Source organism: Parambassis ranga, unplaced genomic scaffold (genome assembly GCF_900634625.1).
Source record: "Parambassis ranga unplaced genomic scaffold, fParRan2.1 scaffold_27_arrow_ctg1, whole genome shotgun sequence".
NCBI lineage: Eukaryota > Metazoa > Chordata > Actinopteri > Ambassidae > Parambassis > Parambassis ranga.
This window is the reverse complement of record NW_021144800.1, coordinates 2,030,949-2,052,645: the sequence shown is the minus strand read 5'-3', so window position 1 is coordinate 2,052,645 and position 21,697 is coordinate 2,030,949. Positions and strand designations below refer to the sequence as shown.

The window sequence follows — 21,697 nt, the reverse complement described above, 5'->3', positions numbered from 1 at the left end:
CAACTGCATCGGCATCTGGCAGTTCACAAAAACCTACCACGCCCCTGAACTGCACCTCAAGGCTTTCCACTATGTCCTCAGTCACTTTGAGGAAGTGGCTTTCGGTGAAGAGTTCCTGCAGCTCTCGGCCCAGGATGTCAGTGACATCATCAGCCGTGACAACCTCAATGTGAGACAGGAGGCAGCTGTGTTTGAGGCCATCATTCGGTGGATCACACATGAACCTCAGGAACGAGAAGGAAACACAGATCTTCTCTTGCCAAAGGTACTTTATAGGTTAATCTATTTCAAGACAGTGACTGAAGCCAACCTCAGCCCAATAGAGGGTTATCAGCCATCCTTTACCCTTTTATAGGCCAGAAGGTGCAATATCATCTATTCTGATGAGTGATAATAGAAAGCAACACAGATTACCTGAGTGACGCATTGTGCTCATGTGCATGCTGGTCTTCTGGGTGACTCTGAAAATGGAGGAGAATTTATGCAAATCATCATCTTTTCCAAAACCTTACCAAGCATTTGTGGTGTGACAACCTACCTATAAAAGAGCAAAACATAAAATATAAGACAACCAACCAAAAGTTACTAAACCTCCTGTTAAAGCTGGGCGCTGGCACAAGCATTTATAATCATTTATTATTATTAGTACAAGTACATAAACTAATAAGGAGCATATACATGTAATGCTGGCTATTTGCATAAGCTTTGTGTGCAGGTTAATGCAACTCAGACAATCAATAAGCTGATAATGATACTATGACAGATGAAAGGAGGAGAGTAATGAGAGGAATGAAAAAATATATTAAAGATAAGACTTCAAAGAGGGCTCAGTCTATCTGACTGACTGCCACGATGTAGAACAAAGAGAATGAAGACCTCCTTTGTTCCGGTTGCTAATAGCATTTCAAATAACTGACCATTATTTTATTGTTTTACTTGTTGTATTAATTGTGATGTTCTTTATTAGGAACCATGATTTTTTATGTGTTTTTATTTATTCTGACACAGACTTTTAAGTTATATCCTCTTTCTTCTCTGTATTGTTGTAGGTCAGGCTGAGCATGATGCCTACAGAGTACATACAGAGTCATGTGCTGTCCAATAAGCTGGTGATGGACAACTTGAGGTGCCAGGCCATGGTCTCTGAGGTCATCGAATGCAAAGACAGAATCCTCGGTCAGCCTCGTCTGCCTTCTGCCATCCTATTGGCCATTGGAGGCTGGAGCAGCAGCAGCAGACGTATAACTAATGTAATCGAGGCATTTGACGTACGTGCAAATCACTGGATGAACATTACAAACCTTTCTGAGCCTCTTCGTGCCTGTCATGGTGCAGCCTACCTCGGTGGGTATGTCTACTGTGTTGGTGGCTTTGACCAGGTGTCCAAAGCCATGAATAGTGTGTGCAGGTTTGACCTGAGCACACGAACATGGCAAGAGGTGGCACCGATGCACTATCGCCGCAGTTATGTGAGTGTGACTGTGTTGAACGGGTGCATCTACGCCATGGGAGGCTATGGTGAGCACACACATCTCAGCAGTGCTGAGTTCTACCAGCCAGAAACCAACCAGTGGCTTCAAACTGCACCCATGCATGAGCAGAGGAGCGACGCCAGCTGCACAGCACTCAACAGCAAGGTGGGTGGAACACAGTGGAACATACCAGAGAACAGAAAGATCTGTTTACAAAACACTGCTGCCAGTTTGATCCAACAAAAATGACAATTTCTTATTGTCCACCCCCACCCCCCCTTTTTGTATTCAGATCTACATATGTGGTGGATTTGACGGGAATGAGTACCTGCAAACAGCAGAGTGCTACAACCCAGAGACCAACCAGTGGACCCTGATCTCTCCCATGACCAGCCGGTGTAGAGGACTAGGAGTCATTGCATACGACAACCATGTTTATGCAGTAAGTGCATGAAAGAAATGTGTGACCAGCTTTCATCAGCGCTTTAAAGCAGCTAGTTTTTTATGTGACTATTGAATTGATAAGTGATGCATCTTCTTCTCATCTTTGACTCCAAAGGTTGGTGGCTTCGATGGAACAGGCTGTCTGCAGACCGCTGAGGTCTACAACCCTCAAACCAACACCTGGCACAACGTGTCCTCCATGATGACCCCCCGCTGCAACTTTGGCATTGAAGTAGTTGAGGACCGGCTCTTTGTTGTCGGGGGCAGAACCTCTAATGTTGAGTACTATGACAGTGAGACGAATGAGTGGTCTCAGGCCTGTGACATGAACGTCGGCCGCAGCGAGCTGAGCTGCTGTGTGCTTTCTGGTCTTCCCAACATGGCCGACTACACCATCCCTCGTGATTCGTGATTTCTGTAATGATTTCTCCATGGATGGAGAGAAGGCATTCGATAGGGTCGAGTGGGACTACCTTTTTGAGACTAGATGCTTAAAGAGCCAATTCATTACACTGGTCCAATAAAAACTGAAATGAATGTGTTTTTATTTTTGTACACATGTTTACAATCCAACACGACAGATGTCAGTGACAGGGAATATGTTGTTATGCTTCAAGTAAACCTGGTTCAAAATCTGTGCATACAGCCATCAACTGTACGAGCAGACCCCGTTTATGTCCAGGCTGCAGGAGGACTTCTCTGGCCTACAGAGCTCAGGGCTCAGGGCTGATGAATGAAAACACAACTCTCACTGTCACTGGAGCCGTGCTGATCTAAGAAATACACATCATATTCTGAGTGGAGATATCTTAAGACAAGTTGCTGTTGGTGCATCAAACATGGGGGATGTAGCTCAGTGGCAGAGCGCATGCTTTGCATGTATGAGGTCCTGGGTTCAATCCCCAGCATCTCCATAGGAACATTATAGTTCTCTATCAGCTGGAAGATTTGTTTGTTTACGCTTCAGCACTTTTTTAAACCTCACTCTGAGTAGACTGCATCCTTTCTTCCCTCCCTCCCTCCCTATCCCTAGCCCAGTAAAACCAGCGCCTAACTGCTGCTGTGATGTCTGCATCCGTGGCAGCAGCGCAGGTGGGGTTTCTTCTCACAACATCTGAAAGTGACAACACACAGACAAAGACAAAACAAACTGAATGACTCAATTTGTTATATAAGTAGCTACAACACCATCCTGAATTAGCGGCACACTTTTTTAAAAAAGATGAAAAGTGGAAGTAAACATAAGGGTGTAAGTGTGTACTAAACGCCTGAAACACTGGTGATCTTGAGGTGCACTACTGATAAAGTGTCCTAGAAATGTTCACAGACCAACTAGGACAATGGACCTAGGGTTCAGTAATAATACAGTAATGAACCTACAGTGTTAAATATTCTCCCAGATACTAGCAAAATATCTTCTGAGTTTATCTTAGTCCCACAATTTAAATATAATTATATCATTCAAGGTAAGCAAATTAATTTGGGGAGAAAAATGCACTGTAAGGGAAAAAATATTTTAACAAAACATGCCACAACTATTGGGACCCCTAAAAATATTAGGAATAAAAGGTAATCAAATCTTTTTTAAATTCATATTCTTTATGCAACAGTGACTATAATCTTTGAAGATGTATTTTACAACTCCATGCTTCTTTGAGCTATAAATGTCACGACCTGGTGTTTATTTATGGTTTTGGTTTTCCTTGTTTTGGGTTTTTAGCTTGATCTGCGTTTAGTTATTGTTATTTTCCTGTAGTCCTGGTGTTTTGTTTCCCTGGGTTTGTGTCAGTGTCTAGTCTTGTCTTGTGTTTCCTGTTTTACTTTGGTAGTCCTGTCCTCCCTGTGTATTGTCTTGAGTTTTGCTTCCTGTGTTTTCCCTCCTCGTTGATTACCTGCCCTGCCCTCATGTGTGTCACCTGTGTCTCGTTGTCTTCCCTGGTCCCTGTGTATTTAGTCTTTGTCTTCCCTGCACTCTCTGCCAGTTTGTCTTGTCGTCACCCAAGGGGATTGTGTTTTAGCCTTGTCTTCGTCTCTGCCTTGCCATGCTACAGCCATGTGACCAGGTTATGCCATGCCATGCCATGCCTTTTGTTTGCCATGTTTTGATTTAGGTTTGTTTTTGCCCTGTAGTGGCTTTTCCACGTCAAGTGTGAGTTTTAGTTTGCCCTCCTGGCGTTAAATAAAAGACTGCTTTTAATTTTGAAACTGCTCTGCTCTCTGCAACTGTGTCCTCTCCTCACAAAACCCTGACAATAAACAGTATGTGACAGTAACGGTATGTCATTTTTCAGCGTTTGAAAGACGAGACAAGTGTATTCTGGAAAATGACTTGACCACAACAACTAGGACTAGGAATACCTAGAATCAGATTTCAGTCAGAAAGAGAATTTGGTATAGGGGGGCTTCAAAAAAGAAAGAGCATCAGGAAGAGCAGAGTGCCGGGCAGCAGTGAAACTATTACAGTGATGAAACTCACCAATGATAACAGCTTTCAGCTGAAGTTTCTCAAATGCAGTCTTGCCATTAACCCCCCTCCAGCTGACCATTTTGGCAAGGTCATTTTTCATGGCCCTCTTTAAAATTTGAAAAACTGTGTCTTTGAGGCTGGCACCCCCAACCAATCCAAGGGTATAGCCTAAGGAGAGCAATGGAAAATTACTAGAATTATTTTGAAATCACACATTATTGCATTACTTCACCTTAAAGAGCTCAAACGTAACTCACCAATTCGGTCTGTATTTGTGGACAGGTGTCCATTTCCCTCTCCAGGGCCATTAAGGCCTCCACATTCTGCAGAGGGAAATGGGCACTATGTTTTTCTGCTGCTCCATTATGATCTCCTGCTTCACTAGTATGTCATGCAGAACAGCTGAAACATACCAGACAGAAACAAACAAAACACATAAGCCACGAGTCATAGGTTTGTTCATGTATGTATGTGTATTTATTTATATATTTATTGACTGATCCATTGAGTGAAACCTCCTATGTATTTCAATAATTCTTACATCCACACATTCCACTACACACGGTGGAAGTTTTGAGGTGCTCCGCACATGAGATGGATGGTGCATCTACCTCTGTGACAGACTGGCCCTGCTGCTGTAGTGGCCCTGACAGCTCTCTCACATTTCCCTGGCCTATCTGCCTCAATCGCCCTGCCATCAGCTCCCTGTCAATGTGTGATTCTGGGAAATGTGGCGTATTGAAGATCCCAGAGAACTGCCATGCTAAGAGTCAAATATACAAGTCATGATATAAATCCTTTTATCTGATTGGTTTTAAACTCTGACAACTGATATTCCTTTTCATATAAAATCATGTTTTGGCTGCTTACAAGTGACCATAAACACTAAGTTGCTTTATTATGTTATTATTACAACTAAAACTGGAATAATAAAAACATTTAGCGTAAGTATCAATTATTTGTTACAAAGTAATAAATATGGATAAAAGTTTAAGAATGACATGAGTCTAAGAATTGTGGAATTTAAACTTTACCTGGTATTCAGGGATGTCAGTGGAGGATCCACCATTTGGTAGGATCGTACACCCTCCACTCACCCGGTACCGCTGAAGGGGCTTCTGAATGAGTGGGAGGTTTGGGAAGAGGTCTCCTTTTAGGAGTAACCATTTCCTCTTCACTATCTTCTTCAATTATTTGTCTGCTTGGTCTTTGGATACAAAAAATGAAACAAAGACAAAGTTTACATAATCATGTTTAATGAAAAGCAGCTGTGACATTGATTTAGCAGAGTAATTGATTGTATGTGTCCCTCAGGTTTGGAAGGCTTCAATTCATACATTTTGAGGAATCCAAAAAATGTAGATGTATTTAAAGAAATGAATAAGTTATTAATTTAACCAAAGGAAACTGTTGCTCATAAAATATGCACAACAAATTTAAACAAAACAAATTCTCAAAATTCCTACCGGATCTTTCTTTTCACTGGCCTGCCAGAGACGTCTTCTGCCTCTGACTGCAGATCAGATTCATGGTAATCATCTGTTTAGAATTCAACTTCAGTATTATGTTGCTGATTTATAACCGTTGGTTTATTATTACGAGTTATACATACTTGCTGTGTAAAACACTCCGGCATTATATGTATCCCAGGTGTTATGGGGCTCCTCCATGTTTTTGACAGCTTTGTTGATACCGTCTGCCCTGTATGGAGGCCTGCCAACAGACCCCATCCTTAATCCATGAACTGGGCACCACCTCTACCTCTGCCGTGTTGTCAAAACGACAATGTGGTACATTTTCTGCAATGACAAAACAATGCCCCATTTACTTTGTTTAATCTTAATAGCAAAAAATGGTCTTTACACTGAAAGAAATGACTTGTAAGATTTACTAAAAAAAATCTGCAAGTACATTTTAATGCTGCAATAATAAGTAAGACTTACTTTGTAGATTTAAGGACAGTTTACTCAATACTGGTAAGTTTAGAACCTACTTTTGTGAAGATATTAAGTAAATGTTACGTAATTGCATTTAAGTTGATATGTTATTTTTATTCAAAAAATTGAGTATTATTTATTTGATTAATCTAATCAAAACCGTAAGTAAATTTTACCTTCTAGTTATGAAAGAACTAAGTAGAATTTATTTCTTTCTCTCTTATTTTATTAATTACAAATTCTACTCACTGTAATTAAAAAATGATGCAGGAATTTGATAAATGTAAATGACAAATCACAACACACAAACACGGCCAAACTTTTGTGTTGAACAATTAGATCTAAGCATCCATAATTGTAACAGTGGCCACAGTGGCATGACTTATATCAATTTATAAAACATTTACCCACTGATTTAGACCGGTCATAGAAAAAGGACAATGGTACTGAAGGCTGCTGATGTTTCAGTTTCCTTGTAATAACATAAAGTTACCAAAAATAATTAGATATCACTGGTTTTGACCTCAGCATAAAGTATGAAATGGTGTGTATGACATGAGACATATCTGATTGAAAACAGTAACAATACATAAGTCTATTAGTACCTTGCTTAAAGACAGTTCTGCAAGACTTCAAATGTGTAGGGGAGTGGTTGAGCGTAGGCAACCTTAAGTGCTTAAATAAGTCCCAATGAGGAGCACACATGCACGCCACTACACCCCTGCCTTCAAGAAGGATGGAGGCCTCCACTGGATCCTCTCCTTCCGCTTCATGGTACATGAAGATCTTCAGGATGTGTTCCATGTCTTCCACCCAGCAGCCCACCTGCATACAATGTACAACACAAATTAAAATGCATACATTTAAAAATAGAACTTATTGTTCTTCAGACAGGAACCATCCATGCATCATTGAATAAAGATTAGATCACACTAAACAAAACAAAATTATTTTCCAATGAGCTGGCCCTATAAAAACAGAACATCTTGATACACAACACCATTGGAGGGTGTGTGGATCAAGGATGCAGATCTCTTGCACATTACAAAAGATACGTGTGGAAAAATGTTAATACAGCTATTACAAAGAGTTGGGGAAAAATTGCAAACAGCTGGACAGTGATGAGATTAGAAGATTTCTATGTAACTAAGATTGTACTTGCACCCAAAATAAAACAGCTTTTGAAAATCATGTCTGACAGTTTGGGAACATTAAACACTTTACTTACCAGGCAATCTTTAAAAAGTTCCTCTTCTTTTACACCAGGGTACAGTCTGAGGTCCCAGAGAGCAGAGTCATGTCTCATCTCGATCCTCTGGGGCTGTGAACAGACGTTTGTGTCAATACTAAACCATTATTTATATGCCATGAACTGTCAAATGTGAAGAGAAGAGCATACATTTGCAAAGATCAGTAAGACCACTGCAGACACCAGAAACCAGTCAGCCTGTCCTCCCAAGACCTCAGCTGTCCACTGCCTGGGCTTGTGTTAGAAAAGACATCATCCTGTAAATGAACAAACACCACATGTGTGTTTTAACAATATTACAAACACAAGCCGATTTCCACCTACCTGAATGACAATGTTTTACAAAAGGGTGCTATTCAGCTCTCTGTTGACACAAACACAGATTACAGATTAAATTAGTGCTGTCAATAGATTTGAAAAAAAATCAAATTAATTACAAGTTTAAAAATTAATTAATATTTTTTTTAATACTATTCATAAGACCAAATTCTTTTGGCTAGCAGCTAGCTTGTGCTAACATTCAAGTGATACTTAATCACGTCAACAGAGCTGGTGCGCATGGGATGGGGTGGCACGTTATTGTCAGAGGCAATAACGTAACGTAGTAGTTTTTTAACACGTTGGCTCCTTCGTTTTAATCTGCAGTACTAATCTTTATGCTTCTCACTGACATGTTTTACTGTGCAGTCTCAGTGTGGACGGGGCTAGTCATACCTTGGGCGCCTTCCGGTGACCGCACATAACGTCCACAACACGGGCTGTACCACACTCGCTGTCGCAGCGGTGCGACGTGGCTCGGTTGCCACACTACATAATGATACTTGATTATGTGCAAACTAGCTTTAACATATTGCTCGCTGCGCAATATTAAAAAGAAATATTAAGGACTCAGTGTGTTTCAAGCTCACCGTGTGCACCTAGCTAGTTGTCAACCTAGGCTGCATATGTTTTAAACTCATGAGAACTGTCGCTGCCAAAATGCCTCTGGTTGATCTGACCAGAAGATTATTTTCCACAATAAGCACAGTACATACTAACGTATTCTACAGTCACAACTGTAAAACAGAAATACTTACATTACACGTGAGTATATCCAGCCGCGCAGCTCCTCCACCACAACCAAACAAGTGTGCGTGTCCGTTACAATGTCGTTCAACTGAGCATGCTCGGATTCAAACTACACTTCTGGATTAAAGATTACTCAATATTTATGGTATATGTGCAGTCATTCTATGCACAAATACACAATAAAACGTACTCTTTTCATACAGTTCGATTGTTACATGATAAAAATGAGTCAATATTTATGTTTTTACTTAGGAAATTCTAGTATTCTCTTGATTTTAATATTATTAAGTAGAAAATGTTACAGGTAATTTAGTAAATTTTAGAGTTCGTTTTTTCAGTGTATAAAGGGTCAATCGCAAGTCAATCAGGACTCACTGCACTACATGAAGTGTACTAGTGAAGTATTAGAAGCATCAGACTTTTAATCTGAGGGTCCAGGTTCAAGTCCCTGTTGTCCACTTTGTACGCCCTATTGCTTGTACACCCACTCCACCACCTCCATGCCTCATCAACGGGCATCCAGCCCAACACTGTTCGCCGACTTCTGGATGGCAGGGGGCTCCAGGGCACGTGATCGTGCTCTGTGTTTAAAAACTGATTCAAGCCCCTCTTAGAGGTGAAACATTATTATTTTGTTTGTCTTATGAAAATGTTATTCATTCCAACAATACCCAAATATGTTTAGCAGATGTAACATAAATATATATTTGCTTTGACTCCCGTGGCCCTCTCAAACCGAATGAGTTCAACTAGCAGAGCAAGAGCATGCGCAGGAGATCAGCCTCTGTCCTACCTGCCATCCGCCTCTGCTTGAAACTACTATTGGTAAGTTTTCTGTCTTCTATTTAAAGTTTATTATCTTTATGTGAAACAATGTGCATGCCTTAAGATAAATGGACCTTGAGTTTAAGAAGAAGTGTCAGTCATTGTTCACATTGGGGTAGACAGGCTACAAGCACCACATGAATCATTCTATTGTGATGCCTTGAGATGAGGTCCAGTATTCTGGAATGGAAGTTACCATTCCAGAATGGAAGGCAACATTCCGGGACAAACATCGGCATAACAGAATGAAGAGCACATTTGCAGAATGAAAGACAGCATTCCGGAATGAAAGTCAAAATTCCGCAATGAAAGGCAGAAATCTAGAATAAGTGGCAGCATACCAGAATAGACATCAGTATTTCGGAAGGATAGGCAGAATTCCCGAATAACAGTCAGTATTCTGGAACAGAGGTCAGTATTCCGTAACAGAAGTCAGCAAGACAGCATTCTGGAATGAAAAGCATTCCAGAATAAAAGAAAGTATTCCCAAATGAAAGGCAGAAATCTAGAATGAGTGGCAGCATACCATAATAGACATCCACCCACTCCAGAATAATAGGCAGGATTCCGGAATGGTAGACAAAATTCCGGAATTAAACCCCTAACCCGACAGCGGCCTGTGACTTCATGGAAGTCAGCATTCCGACATGGAAGGCAACATTCCGGGACAAAAGTCAGCAAGACAGCATTCTGGAATGAAAAGCATTCCAGATTGAAAGGCAGAAATCTGGAACGAGCGGCAGCATACCAGAATAGACATCCATCCATGCCAGAATGGTAGACAGGATTCCAGAATGGTAGACAAAATTCCGGACTTAAATCCCTAACCTGACAGCAGCCTGTGACGTCATCCAATCAGAGCCAGAGACTGAACCTCCTTAAGGGCAACAGTGGCAAGAAAAAACAGTAAGAACCCCTGTAGGTTTGGTATAATGTTTCATCATATCAGATGAAATCATCCAATTGGCTTCTGTGGTCTGGGTTAGAATCTAAGTCAGTCAATGTCTTAAATGATTACTTATTTCCCCTCCAGAGGATAAATTATTTAAATGATTATTTATTTCCCCTCCAGAGGAAATAAACAGAACTGTCAGGAGTGGGATTTGAACCCACACCTCCAGTGGAGACTGTGACCTGAAGGCAGCGCCTTGGACCGCTCGGCCATCCTGACATGAAAAGTGTGCTGTCCACAACAAGTTTGGAAAAGCTCAAGGATGAACACTTAATAAACAATCTGACATCTTCACTGACACTGATGTGGACAGCCAGAGATGAGATTTTTCATCTGGTCACCACATGATGAATCGTTCTGACTATTGTAGTACCTTGAGATCTGCCTTTCCCAGGTGTTTTGTCCTTAAGGTGAAGCAGTCTCTGCCTCAGGGTGAAACTGGGTTTGAAATGTGCTGGGACGTTTTATCCTTTGCCTCCTCATTGCACACCAGTTGCTCTCGGTCCAGCGTTTTTAAAATGATAGTTTTTGGAAGTGTCAGATGGACTGTGCCAGGGTTTGGTCCTCAGACAGTCAATATAAATGGCAGCACTCTGACTGGTCAAGATGAATTTTTTCATAGAGCTCGTTGTTAACACATCAGACTTGTGTTCTGATGAAGTGATCTTGGAGATGAAAAGAACCGTTGTTGGCAGGATTCGAACCTGCGCGGGGAAACCCTGCTAATGACTCTACAGCAGCTGAGCGACAACGACCAGCCACGTCACCCGCCCTCTCTTCCCCCACAGCTCATCCAGATGGCCCTGCTCGCACCTCGTCCTCTGACCCCTCGGCTGACAGTCATCACCTGGGAATTACTGGTTCCCCACCTCCACCGATCACCTTCACCACAGAGCAGGTGAGAAGACAGGAAGTCAAACTACTATCAAACTACTGAACTCTGAACTGTAACAGTCACTCAGACACTGTACATTCATACTGGTACATTCATGTCAGGCTCTTTACTGTGTAAAGGTTTTACACAATAGTAAATATGTTCTTTAGATACAACTCAGGGATTTAAATGCTGTCTAGGTATTTCAATATTTATTATATATTTCTATTTCATATTTCAATTATCTTTTCTTCTATGTGTCTGTAACAAACAAGAATTTCCCCTCGGGGATAAAAAAAGGAATTTCTGATTCTGTAACCTGAGATTCCACCACTAGATGTCAGCATTGCACAGCATTGGTGGTTCAGTTCAGATTGAGAGAATGCAAAGAGTGTACAAAGCTGTTATCAAAGCAAAAGCTGGCTGCTTGGAAGAATGTCAAACATCAAACATATTCTGCTTGGTTTAACACTTTGTGTTCACTACATCATTCCACATGTGTTCCTTCATAGCTCTGATGTCTTCAGGATGAACCTACAATGTAGAAAGTCATAAAAACAAAGACAAACCACTGAGTGACTTTTGACTGGTACATTTAAAAATGTCATCATATGTCCTAACCAGCAGGGGGAGCACTGATCATAAACTCTAGCTGTGTCTCATTTCAGGGTCTGCATCCTTCGGAGTGCGCATTTTAAGGCCGCTTACGTCACAAAGCTGCGCGAAGGCTGTCCCAATTCGCCAAAAGTCGAAGGGTCCTTCAAATGCGTCCTCCAAATGCGTCCTCCTTTTGCCTGAATTTGGAGGACGCATCGCTACCATCCTTCGTGGCCTTAAATATCCCACAATGCTTTGCGGGCCTACTTTTTGTCCAATAGTACAATGACGGACCAAGCGAGCGGCACCGGCAGGAGTGCCGAATTCACATTTAAATGTAAGTAAAGAGCAGTAGTTCGAGAGTTTTAAAATGCTAGCAGTGACAGCGGCATTAAAAAAATGAGTTTCATATTTACAAACATGACGTCCTGTTGATACGAGGCGCTGTAAACTAAACGCTTTGATTGAATGTTGTTTCTTGTTGTTTACTGTAGTATAGTATAAAGTATAGTTCACGTGAGGAGCAATATTATCGTTATTATATCAAACGGTCATTCTGCCTGTTGTCATTTTGTTGTAGGAGGAGGAGAGGGAAACAGAAGAAACCTGACAATTGATAACGGAGGAGATGAGGCTGGAGAGGGAGGGAGAGGGAGAGAGAGAGGGAGAGAGAGGGAGGGAGAGAGGGAGGGAGAGCAGAGAAAGAACGGACAGACCTCAGCTCATACAGAGGATGGTGGACAGCAGTGATTTTATGTTCTGTGTTATTTAAATGTTACTTATTAAATTGTGTATTAAATCGTTCTTGTCTCTGTGTTCTTAAACTCTTCTAACCTTGTTACATATGTGTTTTCACCTATTTATAATTGAAGTAAACTTTTGAACAACTTCTCAGTGACCACAGTAAATCATTTATTGTGTGTGTGTTGTGTTATGTACAATATTTACAAAGACACAGTTTGAACATTTCTAACTATTTACCAGTGGGCATTATGAAAATGTACAGTTTATTATTTATAAAAATCAGCAGAAAATACTATTCACAAAGAACATATATATAAATGTTTGGCTGAGCAGGAGTCCTTGGTGCTGCTGGACTGGATGATGCCACGGTGAAGACCTTGGAGTCCTCTGGCTGTGAGTGGGACATCATCTGGGGGAGGGGGGTGTCTGTCTCCTCTGTCCACCACATCGTCCATCAGGGTTTGCAGAGCTGACGATCGGCGGCTGCCATGTTACTAAAGATGTTTTTAAAAAGGGCAAAAATAAAAATAATAACTTCCACAGAGCGGCTTCCAAAGCAGCTTAAAACATGAAAAGCTATAAAATATGTATCCTCACCCTCCAGAGGTGATGATGGTCAGTACACCTCCTCCAGGACAGACAGCTGGTCCTGCAGGGAGCCCCACTCTCCTCCACCCAGCAGTAATTCTCTGGTGCAGTGACAGACCTGATGCTTAATGACACATTAAAGCAGTGCTTTCAGGGTTATTTGCAGGGTTCTTACACATTTAGCTATTTATTTAAAGTATTAAAATTACAAACAGACCCTGTATCAAGTCTTACAATTGAATAAAATATAAATTCCATTTAATCATATTTGTCTATCTACTGGTTATATATCTAGCGTTTGCTCAGTAACCGGTATATTAATTATGATCAATAATATGGTTAAACAGCAGCTTACCGTCACCTCCCCACTGCGCTCTCCCAGCCTGAAGAAAATGAGCCGTCACCGGTTTTGCTGCCGCTGGAGCCGCCTCTCCTCTTCCTCCAACAACAAATAAATATATTAAAAAATTCCAAATGTCTAAATCCACACTGTTGTCCCGCTTGTTGTGTGTCCGTGTTGTGTCGCTGTCGCTGCTTTTGTTTTTCCCGGGGCAAAATTTATGACGTCGCGCCACAATCAGGAAGTGCTTTGAAGGCCAGACCGTCCCATTTACCAACGGTGGAGGATCCTCCGAAGGATCCTCAGGAGGACGCGGCCTCCTGAGACCGCGTAGGCTGCGTCCTCCGAAGGATGCAGACCCTGAAATGAGACACAGCTTCTCTGTCTCACATGTTATTGTCATGTGTTTTTATGGACAATGATGCTGACTGTTGTTTTCTTGCTTCTCTCTGTAAACAGCTTGTAAACAGCAGCTTCCCTGAGGGGAAACTCAGCTAATAAATGATGCTGTAACCTCTGGGACTTGATCTGCTGGGTGGGAGTCCACTACATTATCCATCCATCCTCATCCATCCAGCTGAGATACTGAATGTGGGTTTTCATTGGTTGTCCGTTATAACCATCAAAATTAAAAGAAATAAACACTTGAAATATTTCAGTCTGTGTGGAATGAATGTTTGCATTATACAGCTTTCACTTTTTGAATGGAATTACTGAAATAAATCAACCTTCTGATGATATTCTAATTATATGACCAGCACCTGTAGTGGTGTTTTGTTGCAGCCTGTGGGGTCACCATAGAAACAAAGCTATTTTATTTTGCTTAGAGAGCACTTGAGAGCACTCCCTAATACTTGTTCTTGTTTCCTGAATAATGAGTACTAGCAGGACATAGCAGCATGGACAGCAGAGGATTCCATGTTATAACTGGATCATCCAGCACAAGCAGCAGGATTCAGCACCACAGCCTCCTTCATGGCCTTCAGTCCATTAATGACTACAGCTGGACCAATGAACCGACTGTGGACTTCTCCATAGGCTTAACTGTGTAGAAAGGACACCAGGATAACTCTTCAAACAAAAGGTTCCACTGAGATTTGAACTCAGATCACTGGATTCAGAGTCCAGAGTGCTAACCATTACACCATGGAACCTCCTCTGTGAGTAAACCTGACTGGAAGAGAACCAGAGACCTGTCTTGTCCAGATGGTCTGTCTTTCCAGAAATGGAGTCTGTCAGTTGTTAAAATGAGTGAGCTGATGTCCAGGTGTAGAACAAAGGAGCTCCTGCTAGCAGTGGTGCAGTTTGTACCTACCAGCTTCAAATGAAGACAGAAGTGTCCTCTGATGACTCACACAGCACTACAGTAGATCATTAATCAATCAGCGCTCATGCTAACGGCTAACAGCTCAATGTCCTTACTGCAGATCTGTTCTTTGACAGTGATGTGTCCAGGATTACACCATCTATCATTAACAAACAATACCAGCCCCCCTTGTTTCCTCTGACCGCACTCCACTGTCCTGTCTGTCCTCGCCAACTGAAATCCATTTAGAGCAACGTTAGAGTCCAGTGTTAGCACCGTTAGCCAAGTTTCAGTAAACAACAGCATGCACTACTACATTTTTTAAACAAAGATCTACAGCAGGGGTCTCAAACTCAACTTACCTGGGGGGGGCGATGGGGGTCGAGGCTGGGTGAGGCTGGGCCACATCAAGTATTCCACAAAAAAAGCATTCAAATATTCCAAAAAACAAAATACAACTGGTCCGATCTTCTCAATCTTCCAGGTCAGAATAGGGATGCAAATTATCGAGGAATTCATTCATCGTAAATTGATATGCAGCGATTTTCCCTCAGTTTCACTAAGATTAAAAGCTCTTTAAGGAAACAGGCTGGTTTGTTTGTAGGTGATTTTGTGTTTACAGACGCAGAGCTAGCAAATTTTAAAAAGGCTCTATCGACTTGCTAAAGGTAAGATTTGACCAGTCAAGGCTTGGAATGACTACATAACACATCCTTTATTACATAAACGTGTTGAAAACACATGTATTGAACAAATGCACTTCAGATAAAAAATCAAATCAGATAAAAATCATTGTGACATATATGTCACACCGGCCCTTTAGCCAAAAAAATCGGTGAAAAAATGATGTGACATTATGATGAAACTCTCGAGGGTTAAAAGTCTCTCCTTCGAGCCGGATTTGAACCAGCGACCTAAGGATTTCAGTTTTATTGTCTCACTACAGTCCTCCGCTCTACCAACTGAGCTATCGAAGGGTGGGATGAGAAAGAAATGCCTGAGCACAGCCGAGTGTTCATAGTTGACTCAAACACAGGTCATCTGTGCTTGATTTGAAAGTCAGGATTGTGGATTGGATTTGTGTGTTCATAAAGACGTGAAAAAAATCAGACCAGATTTTCCTCATCCTGGAATGCAGCTCAAGACTTTGTGGTAGTATGACCACTTTACATCTTGACCATACTAGAATAGAATAGAATAGAATAGAATAGAATAGAATAGAATAGAATAGAATATATACTTTGAGGAAAGGCGTCTGGACTTGTAGAGTTTTCTTGAAGACGTTTCGCTGCTCATCCAAGCAGCTTCATCAGTTCTAACTGTTTGGTGGGAAACATGGTTTATATGTGGCTACAGACCTCAGTGGGTGGGTCTGGGTCAAACTTAAAAACAATAGCACTAAATGTTTCCATAACTACCTGTGATGATCTGGCAGGTGTGTCTAACGACTGGCTAACGACTATGAAACTGTCGGAGGGGGACTGGTTGACAGCCCTTTGTTCTTGCTGTGAGTATGTGCAAACTTCCTGGGAATGGATGGAATCACTGCATTGTATGCTTCCTGGGGAAGCCAATCCATGCCTGTATGGACTCCCCAAGACTCACAAGGAGTCCCCCTCAGACCCATCGTCAGCAGCACAAACTCAGTCACATACAACATGGCTAAGCACTTGGCTGAACTCCTGACACCACTGGTAGGACTTTGTGAACAAGGTAGAGAAGATCCGAATGGACCCAGACGACACTATGGCCTCATTTGATGTCACCTCCCTGTTCACCTGCATCCCTACATCAGAAGCCACAGAGACGGTAAGGACGTGCCTCACACAAGACAGCACACTCAAGGAAAGAACCAACCTCATGCCAGACCACATCTGTGACCTGCTGGACCTCTGCCTGACCACCACTTATTTCCAGTACAATGGGAACTTTTACAGACAGAAGCACGGCTGTGCGATGGGATCACCTGTGTCTCCTATTGTGGCCAACCTCTACATGGAAGAAGTGGAGAGAAGAGCCTTGAGTTCCTTTTCTGAAACCACCCCCACCCACTGGTTTAGATATGTGGATGACATCTGGGTGACCAATGAAGTGGAACGGTTCACAGAACACATCAACGCAGTGGACAACAACATCAAGTTCACTCGGGAGGACATCAGGGAGAACAATCTGGCCTTCTTGGACTGCACAGTACATATTGAGGAGGACAGGAGCCTCAATGTGGAAGTATACAAGAAACCCACACACACGGACCAGTACCTGTTGTTTGATTCACACCACCCATTGGAACACAAACTGGGAGTCATCAGGACCCTGCAGCACAGAGCACAAACTGTACCAACCAGCTCAGAGGGGAAGAAGAAGGAGCAACACCACATCAGGAAGGCCCTGCAAACCTGTGGCTACCCCAAGTGGGCACTCATCAAAGCCACAAAAACAAGACCCCCCCAACAACAAGAAGACGGAGGACAACAACCGGCGGAGAAAGAACATCTCCATTCCATAGGTGTCAGGAGTATCAGAGAAACTCTGCAGGATCTTCAACAACCATGACATTTCGGTCCATTTCAGACCGATGACAACACTGAGACAGAGACTGGTTCACCCGATGGATAAGATTCCCAGGGAGAAACTCAGCAATGTGATATATGCAGTCCAGTGCAGTGAGGAATGCTCTGATCTATACATTGGAGAAACTAAACAACCACTCCACAGAAGTATGGCTCAGCACAGGAGAGCCACCTCCTCAGGACAAGACTCAGCTGTTCACCTCCACCTCAAAGAGAAAGGACACTCCTTTGAGGACAACAATGTTCACATTTTAGACAGAGAGGAAAGGTGGTTTGAAAGAGGAGTCAAGGAAGCATCTATGTTAAGCTGGAAAAACCTTCCCTTAACAGAGGTGGTGGCCTCAGACATCATCTTTCTACCACATACAATGCAGGGATGCCATCCATTCCCAGGAAGTTTGCACATACTCACAGCAAGAACAAAGGGCTGTCAACCAGCCCCCCTCCGGCAGTCTCACAGTCATTAGCCAGTCGTTAGACACACCTGGCCCAGTCAGCCATGGAAACCTTTAGTGCTATTGTTTGTGAGTTTTACCCAGACCCACCCACTGAGGTCTGCAACCACATATAAACCATGTTTCCCCACCAAACAGTTAGAACTGATGAAGCTGCTTGGATGAGCAGCGAAACGTCTTCAAGAAAACTCTACAAGTCCAGACGCCTTGCTTCAATCTTCTCTACGTATTAACATATCATATTTTCACAGCAGTTTTAAGGTGTGTACATACTCCTAAAGGTTAAATTAAGAATTTTTGTTGGTGCAGTAGTCAGTGCGCATATGAGAGATATTCTCACTAACATACTGCAATGTAGATGTCTTTGTTAAAAAAAGGACCATATTTCACTTGTTTGTGAGCAACCACAGCCGCAGTAGGCAGCGCGTCAGTCTCATAGTCTGAAAAGAGTAGTAGCCAGCACGTATACGAGACATATTGGCACTAACATGGGCACTGTATATGAAAAAAGGCCTTAAACTTCCTGGTATTGTGTTCACAATGGTGGCATTGATCCCCAGCCTCTGTCACACAGTCTGTTCAGTGTGGGGCCCCTTAAGGTCTGTGTTCTACACATGCACAATGGGTAGGCAACCACCGGATTGTATAGTAAGCACTGACAGACACCTGCTTTTTTGGTCATTTCCTCTGTACATTAACTTGTCGATGCTACTATTTAACCTTTTGTATACACGTGGCCCGAGGACGGGACTGTTCATGTTTCACTGCAATATCTCCCTCTGCGCGCAGCCATTTTGTGCTCTTTGTTGACAACCTACACCTCGTTGGAAAGCCACTTCCCTACTCTATTGATTGACAGCTCGTTTGACCATACAAAAGGATCGAGGGCCTGTCCCTAGCCAAAAGAATCCAATGAGCGACTATATCGAGTAAAGCACCTCCCCCCACCCGTACGCTTGTATTTTCAGCCCATTATATTTGACGCTGAATCTGATGCAATGGACATATAGCCAATAAGATTTCCGTCACGGGGATGTCCCACATGAAGGGGTTGTGGAAGGAGGGTGGGCTACACACCTAAGCGTAAACATGAACAATGGATGCCGGCTGTCCGTGCGTACGTGCGTAACAGTGAGAGTGAGCGTATAGCTGCATATTTTGGTGTTTCTAGCGACCAGAGAGATGACGAAACACACAGAAAAGAAGAATTACACCATTGAAGAAGTTATCGATGAGTTTACAATAAGGAAAAGCAACTTTTCTGACGAGGACGTGTCGGACGCAGAAAGTTATGTGTTATGTGTTGACTCGGTGGAAGAAGATATGTTCATTGAAGGAGGAGATATAGTCCTTGACAAGTAAGTGTAACTTTTATACATGTTGCAGTTTTATAAACAGAATGTAGACATTTCGAAGAATTAGTGAATACAGTGTTGTGTCCTTTGTTTTGTTTACACGTGTATGGGGGAGGTGTGCGCTTTTAATATTCCTCTACAAGTAGTTGTGGAGGACTGATTTGTGAGGTGAACAATGAATACAGATACAGTTGTTCTGTGAATGAATATCTGATATATACATACAGACATACATATGTCTATAGTTATTTTGTTTTATATATATTTTTTGCATTTTAGGCAAACACTGTTCTATTTTGTTTACCTGTGTGGTGTGCACTTTTACTATTGATTTGTGAGGTGAACAATGAATGCAGATACAGTTGTTCTGTGAATGAAAACCTTATTTTTTGCATTTTAGGCAAACTGATTCAGATACAGAGTGGGAGCCAAGCACCAGAGCCAGAGCAGCCTCCTACTCCCAGTGTACAACATCACAAGCCAGTCTACATCTCTGGTGACAGTAAGACACCCATCAAGCTTTCTAGCTGTGCTTTGTAGCAGCCCGTGACTGTAACAGTGGCATACTGAGAACAACATGTGGCTGTGAAACCTGTGGAATTGTAAACATGTAAACAGTTTGCTGTAAGTAGTTTGGGTATTTGTTTAGATAAAGGTGTTGTTTTTGACCATATCTCTTGTTCTGAGTCTTTTCTTTTGATGCACAATTTCAGTTTCAGTAGAATAATGAGCATTCAATGGGTTTTTGCTTCACTAACATTATTTCAATCATGCTAATAGTGAATCTGAATATGGAATGAGGTTCCTCTAAGTGGCACCTTTCATTAGAGCTCTCATTGATGTCTGTATGTTGAAGCATTCCAGAGTTATGCACTTTGGTGCCAAAGTGTCCATTTGGAGACTCCAAATGGCACTTTTTGGAGAGCGCCTGGGAATACCTACAGAAAAACCTGTCCCAAATGGTCATTTCTTGTCCAATTACTATCTACTTTTAACTGGGAATAGGTAAGACTTCAGCCTGTGTCACTATATTGTCATCTAATCAACATCACCATGCTCCAGTTGTCAAGCAGCCTTTTTTTACAAAAAAAATTTAGGCGAGCTACAAAATCTTTTTATTTCTCTGTGTTTAGACTTCTCTCACTGTTAACCATTTGCAATTGCAGTAAATCACACAGCTAAAATAAAAATTTCAGAGTATTACCTTCACAATGAGACCAAGCTTTTGCACATACTCCTAAGGGCTCACAAACAGCTTGTAGTTTAATTTGGGTATGCCTTTGACAGGCGTTTGTCAACTATTGAGGGTGGTGCAAAAGGGTTAATATTATGTACCTGTAAATGGTGAGTGTGTGTACTCTTTATTCAATGCTGTCTCTAAAAGTTGTGCCCCGTGTGAGGGTTGAACTCACAACCTTCAGATTATGAGACTGACGCGCTGCCTACTGCGCCAAGGCTTGCGCCCATGTGTTGACGTTGATGCCACAAATCGTGCCGAGAGCCCTGGTTCGAATCCCGCAAGGCGCGTTAATATTTTGCACTGAAATTACGCGAAACATATCGGTCGTTGTATGACATTTTACCGAGGTGACGTTATAATTAAAAACAAAGCGAAAGGAGAGTGATGCACACCGTTTGTATGTGACAAATTTCACGTGTCATTTGCTGTAATAGTCCAATTGCACATGCATGCATTGAGTGGAATAAATGCAATCTGCTCGCTATTTAGCTAATATGGATTGTATAAAATAATTTTATCCTTAATAACAAGGTGTAATATGTTAATCTGCATTTTTCTTAACATCCTTTTTTGTATACCTACCTTGTCTACAATAAAAGGCTCATCAATGGCTAGACTCTTGATTAACCCCCAAAATGCAAATTAGGTTTGTGTTGTTTTTATCATTTCATTTGAACCTTTCTACAAAAAGTATTTCATGGAATTAAATGGTAAATCTTGAATTCTGAATGAAAGCTTGCCTCATTCAATTGTGATACTCTTAAAGGCAGTCACACATTTTCAAGAATCCACACATTCTAGAGGTCTAACAATACTGTCTGGGAGACCTATTGTTCAATCCATTGTCATGCTATGAGCCCTTACATGGCTACCTCCCAACATTATCGGCTCGTTATCATCTCCCATTCGACAGACATTTAGGCAAGCAAGCAAAACCCTGAAAACAGGAGCAGCAATTTAAGATTTTTCAAACTGTGCTACAGAAATCTAAAAAAAACACATTATTTATCCTCAAAAAGATAGAAATTAATTACACAGAGGGAGAAATTTATACCAAAAATGTTTATTTACAAAATAACAATATACACATACATGAAAGTGCACTTTCTCTCTCTTTATTTCTCACTTTCTCTCTGCTCCTCATCCCTGACGCCTCCCTCGCTCTCCACTGAGGAACAAGGAGCAGACCCTGCTCTTTGTTTCTCTTTCCATAG

The 21,697-nt window shown here is 41.8% G+C and overlaps 4 non-coding genes across 4 annotated transcripts; 1 reads left to right on the top strand and 3 right to left on the bottom strand.

The window, feature by feature from the left end:
- The first annotated feature begins 2,758 nt into the window (after positions 1 to 2,758).
- trnaa-ugc (transfer RNA alanine (anticodon UGC)) lies at positions 2,759 to 2,830 on the top strand. The gene has a single exon. It is a non-coding gene; the product is annotated as a tRNA-Ala (tRNA).
- A 7,720-nt stretch (positions 2,831 to 10,550) lies between these two features.
- On the bottom strand, positions 10,551 to 10,633 carry trnal-cag (transfer RNA leucine (anticodon CAG)). Its single transcript has one exon. It is a non-coding gene; the product is annotated as a tRNA-Leu (tRNA).
- A 4,006-nt stretch (positions 10,634 to 14,639) lies between these two features.
- Positions 14,640 to 14,711, bottom strand: trnaq-cug (transfer RNA glutamine (anticodon CUG)). Its single transcript has one exon. It is a non-coding gene; the product is annotated as a tRNA-Gln (tRNA).
- Positions 14,712 to 15,749: 1,038 nt separating this feature from the next.
- Positions 15,750 to 15,840, bottom strand: trnay-gua (transfer RNA tyrosine (anticodon GUA)). Its single transcript is given in 2 exon segments — positions 15,750 to 15,785; positions 15,804 to 15,840. It is a non-coding gene; the product is annotated as a tRNA-Tyr (tRNA).
- Positions 15,841 to 21,697: the final 5,857 nt, after the last annotated feature.